At 42.4% G+C, this 5858-nt stretch overlaps 1 pseudogene; it reads right to left on the bottom strand.

Moving 5' to 3' along the window:
• Positions 1-2781: 2781 nt before the first annotated feature.
• LOC103741083 lies at positions 2782-4415 on the bottom strand (annotated as a pseudogene).
• Positions 4416-5858: the final 1443 nt, after the last annotated feature.

Raw genomic sequence — 5858 nt, 5'->3', positions numbered from 1 at the left:
GGCGAACGGCGTGCTTACTCATCCCCAATCCTCACCTCGCTGGGGGTCACGGGTTTGAACCCCCGGCAGAGACTGGGTCTCCCTGTAGCCCCAGCTGTCCTGGAACTCACTATGCAGACCAGGCTGGCCTTGAACTCGCAGAGATCTGCCTGCCCTGCTGGGATTAAAGATGTGTGCCACCATGCCAGGGTTATTATTTTAATTTTATGTGTGCTTACTCATCCCCAATCCTCACCTCGCTGGGGGTCACGGGTTTGAACCCCCGGCAGAGACTGGGTCTCCCTGTAGCCCCAGCTGTCCTGGAACTCACTATGCAGACCAGGCTGGCCTTGAACTCGCAGAGATCTGCCTGCCCTGCTGGGATTAAAGATGTGTGCCACCATGCCAGGGTTATTATTTTAATTTTATGTGTATGAATGTACTGCCTACATGCCTGCAGAGGTCAGAAGAGGAGGGTCAGATCCCCAAGAACTGAATTAGGTTATCCACCATGTGGATAATGGGAATCAAACCCAGGTCCTCTGCAAGAGCAGCCAGTGCTCTTAACTGGAGTCATTTCTCCAGCCCCCTATACTAAATATTTAAAATCTATAGACTCAGCTAAATCAACATAAGACTCAAAGTGAATGTACACTTTAAAGTCTCAGTATTTATTTTTAAAATGCCTCAGGTATTTCTGGGTTCCATTAATGGATGAGTAGTTAGTAAAAAACAGATTTTCCCATAGATAATAACTGTAAGATGTTGGAAATATCAGCAAGCAAAAGGAAGTTAAAGATAAATACAGTGGGAAGAAAGAACTGTACCTTTGCATAGACATGACCATTAATGCGGAAAATCTCAACAATTCCACTTCATTACTATGTGAGTTTTCCAAGTTCAAAGGAGACCAACAGCGTAAACTACATTTAGTGGCACACTTTTAAAGATCAGTGGAAGGGGAAAAAGCCAAGCAAACACATCATCGGTGATAAATGTTAGTGATGTGTACTGTTCATAATATGGTTATTTCACTTCGTGGTATTAAATTTTTATCCTAGAAAACTATCAGATAGACCCAAGTTGACAGGCAGTCAGTATGTGGAAAGTACTGTCAAAGTATGAGAAACAGAGAAAATCAAACCTAAAGATACAAGGCAACTAAAATATTTTACTATCTCCTGTGGAATCTGAGAAGGAAAAGGCCATTATTGGAGTATACTGGTGAAATTCAAATAAAATCTTCAGTTTTAATGGCTATTTAGCAATATTGGTTGGGTGATAAACATGACTCCCAATACTTTTGAATGTAACTATAAATGGAGATAAGGTCTTTAAAGTGGTGTTTGGGGGCTGAAGAGATGGCTCTTGCAGAGGACAGGGATTTGATCCACATGGCAGCTCACAATGGTAACTCAAGTTCCAGGGGATCTGCCACCCTCTTCTGACTTCTGAAGACACTGCAGGCATGTGATGTACTTACATACATGCGGGCAACACTCTTAAAATACAAGCAATTTTTTTTTAATGTTTAAGAGGTGATTAAGTTAGTATCAGATCTTAAGTTCAATCTGACTGGTATTCTTACTGGAAAAAGACATTTAGACAGTTGTACAGTTTTGTTTGTTTTCAATACTGTGCTTCAAAAGACACCATTAAGAACTTTTTTTATTTTAAAAAAAGGGGTGACTGGAGAGATGACTCAGCGGTTAAAAGCACTGACTGCCCTTGCAGAGGATGTGGGTTCGATTCCCAGCACCCGCATGGCAGCTAGAACCATCTGTAACTCCAGATCCAGGGGAATCTGAAGCCCCCTTCTGACCTGCAGCATTGCATGACACAGGTGCACTCACTACATGCAGACAATACACTTGTACACTTAAAATAAAATAAAATTTCAAGGGAAAAAACATTTTTTTAAAGCCACAGGGCAGGGCAAAAGTATATGAGCATGGGGCTAGAGATGGCTTGGCAGTTAAAAGCACTGGCTGCTCTTGAAGAGGACCCAGGTTTGGTTCCCAACACCCATATGGCAGCTAACAATCATCCATAACTCCAGATCTAGGGGATCTGGCAGACATTGCACAATGTGGGTACATTTACATACATGCAGGCAACACACTCATACACATAAAATATTTTAAAAAATTAAAAAGCATATGAGCCTATACTTGAAAAGAGACCTTGTATCAGAACATATAAAGAACTCTTAGGAACAGCTAAATGTCTCAGCCATTAAAGGCCCCATACTGGTGGAAAAAGAGAAATATCAAAAGTTGTACTCCAACCTCCATATGTATGCTGTGTCACACATGTGCCCTCCCCACACACATACATACATATTCAATAAATAAATGTAAATAAATGTAATTTTAAAGCTCTTAAAATTTTCTAACAAGCCAGCAAGATGGCTAAGTGGGTAAAGGCACTTGCCACCAAACCTGACAACCTGAGTTCAATCCCTAGGGGGCCCACAAGGTAGGCAAGAACCAACTCTCACCTCCACACAAATAAAACATAAATTTTTAAAAATTCTTTTTCCTATTCCATGGCATTTTATTTCTCTTTAAAAAGGAACTGCACATGGCTGACAGTCACGGTCTATGGCTCCTGGATGTGGTCACACTGCACCAGAGCCAGAAACCTCTGTGTCTTCACCACCCTTGGCTCCCAAGTCCCCCACATGAGCAGGTCCAAAGCACGGCTGTAGCTTCTGGCAAATTCCTAACAACACTCAAAGCAGCAGCAACAACTACATCTGTGTCCATCACAATCTAAGCCCCAAGTGCTTCAAAGGTTGAACAGCTATGCACATTCAAAATACATAGAAAAATAATAATTAGAATTTATACAAATTAGATTTTTACAAAACAACACTACAAGGAATACATCTTACATTGAAACACAAAAATGTGGACATACCTGTGTGGAAGTGAAAGAAAAGACACATTTCAAATGCTGAGTGGGACAGCATGGACTATGCTTTGATCAGATGGTGAAGAAAATGTCAGTTTCCAGCAGAGGCTTTCACTCCCTTCGGATTCTAAGCACAGTTCCTCGGGCATTCAGACAGCTGTTCCTCTCTCCAGGTTCTGCCTGACCTCAGCTGTGTGCTTCCCGTAGAAACTGCTTTTTTGTTGAACTCGGTGCTCCTCTCAGTGATGGAGTTGATGTCAGCATCATCGTTGTAAGGCCGGCTCCAGCCGTATTTGTCTTCTCAATCTGCTTTTCCAGATCTATGACCATTCTGTCAGTCTCTCCGGAGGAAGGCACGTGTGTCCCATGAAGACTGTGGATGCTGGAAAAACCTTCTCCGTGCTTTTCTCAGTGGCTCATAGGTTTCCATGTCAGGTTTGTGTGCTTGGTCAGCCGGTGATAATGGCCTAACGGTAGAACCCAGGTCAGGGTTCCTGCTCTTCTTTCTCCTCTCCCATCTTCTGTCTTTAGCACCCGTCTCCAACAGCTTCACTTAGTCTTCCCCTCTCGCTGCACACTTTTTCTTTTCGTCTTCCTGTAGTTCCCCTTCCAAGCGACCTTTTCTGGCTTCCCAGTTTGCAGGCAACTTAAGTCTCTCATCTTCTCCAACAACTTCCTGGTGATTTAATTTACGAGCTTCATTCCACTTTACAAGCAGTTCGCAGAACTTAACGCAGTTTCTGCTGGTGCTTTTACAGCGCAGGCGCCAGCCCCTCAGCTGCCAAAGGGGGGCGGGTCCCGCTATCCACAGCATCTTCCCGCACCTCAACTTCAGTTATAGCCACCACTACAGCCTTCTTCCTCCTTCTGGCCTAAATTTTTAAAAATTCTTTAAGAATTCAAGGAAGCTTGGCATGGTGGCACAGGGACTACCCCGGACTCAGGAAGCAATAGCAGGCAGATCTGTTGAGATGGAGGCCAGCCTGGTCTACATAGCAAGTTCCAGGCCAGCTGGGGCTACAGAGACCTTGTCTTTAAAAAAAAAAAATCAAATAGAATTTGAAAAGGTTTTAAGGGTTTTTCTTTTGAATTTTTTAAAAAAAGATTTCATTTTTGTGTATGAATGATTTGCCTGCAGGTATTTAAGTGAACCACATGTGCGTCTGGTGCCTGTGGAGGTCAGAGGAGGGCATCAGATCTTCTAGAATTGGATTTAACGGCAGGTGTAAGCCATCACCATGTAGGTGCTAGAAACAGAACCCAGGTCCTCCAGAAGAGCAGTAATCTTAACCACTGAGACATCTCCACCCTGTTTTCTGGTTGTTGCTTTTTGTTTTGTTTGTTTGTTTTTTTTCTCCTGAAAAGTCTTACTATGTGGCCGTGGCTGGCCTGGAGCCCACTGTTTTAGAATAGGCTGGCCCTGAACTCACAGAGATCCACCTGCCTCTTACCAAAGAAGATATACAAATGGCAAGCACACCGTGCTGGTTAGTTGTCAACTTGACACAAACTAGAGTCATCTAGGAGGGAGGAAACTGAGGAACTGCCTCCAGCAGACTGGTCTGAGGGCAAGTCTGTGGGGCATTTTCTTCATTACCACTTCAAGTTGGAGGGTCCAGCCTACTGTGAGCAGTGCCATCCTTGGACAGGTGGGCCTGGGCTGATTAGGAGAGGTAGGCTGAGCAAGCCAGAAAGCAGCATTCCTCTGTGGTCTGTGCTTCAGCTCCTGCCTGGGGTTGGGGCCCAGCCTGACTTCTTTCAGTGCTGGATTATGACCTGAAATAAACTTTCCTCCCCGAAGTTGGTCAGTGTTATATCACAGCAACATAAAACAAATTAATACAGGAAAAGTTGCTTAACATCATTGGTCATTGGGAAATGCAAATTAAAAGCTCTACAAGATACCAAATTTCATATCTATAATGATGATAGTAATTAATAGATAACAAGTACCAGTAAAGTCATGGAAAAATCAGCTAGGCATGGTGGCACATGCATTTAATCCCAGCACTTGGGAGGCAGAGGCAGGTGAAATCTCTGTGAATTCGAGGTCAGCCTAGTCCAGCTTCAGGCCAGCCAGCTACAAAGTGAGACCCTGGCTTTAAAAAAAGAAGGACTATGGAAAAACCGTAACTTTGTATTACTGATAGGAATATGAAATGGTCAGCTCCTTTGGCGAAGCCTGGCAGCCCTTCAAAAAGTTAAACTTGGTTGTTTATGACATAACAACTCCATTTCTAGGTAGCTAAGAAATATGAAAATGTATGTTTACACAGAAATTTGTTCACTGGCACTTATAACAGCATTATTTACAGCAGTAAAAAGGTGAGAACCTAAGTGTCCAACTGATGAATGGATAAACTATGGCATATAGTCCCACAATAGGTTATTATTAAGCAATAAAAAAATAATGAAGTACTGACATGTCACATCCTGGATGAACCTTGAGAACACTAAGCAAAAAGAATCCAGTCACAAAGGGACACATTATTTATATGATTCCACTTACATGAAATGACCAAAACAAGTAATTCTATAGTATAAGACAGAAATTTGTGGTTGCCAGAAGCTGAGAGGAGGGAGTTGATTTACAACCACTAAAACTGATCTAAAATCAGACTGTAGAATGACTGTTTAAATCTGTGAATATACTAAAAATACTGATTTAAATATAGGTACACATGGGTAACTTTTATGGTATGTGAATTAGAACTCAATAAAGGCATTCAAAAACAGAAACAAAAGGCCCCAAAGATATTGGGGGGTGGAATGTTGTTTCAGTAACAAAGTCTTGTTTATTTTTCTAATGGTACCAGGGATTGGACCCAGGGCTTTGCACATGCCAGGCAAGGGCTCCATCACTGAGCTACATCCACTGGCCAATAAAAAACTCTTCTGAAACTAACTTCACTTATCCAGAAAAATAAGGACATTTCGGTTCACTTTTGGTTTTAGTATTTTGA

Source organism: Nannospalax galili, unplaced genomic scaffold (genome assembly GCF_000622305.1).
Source record: "Nannospalax galili isolate Female #2095 unplaced genomic scaffold, S.galili_v1.0 scaffold601, whole genome shotgun sequence".
NCBI lineage: Eukaryota > Metazoa > Chordata > Mammalia > Rodentia > Spalacidae > Nannospalax > Nannospalax galili.
The sequence above is the reverse complement of the archived record's forward strand: the minus strand, read 5'-3'. Positions and strand labels throughout refer to the sequence as shown.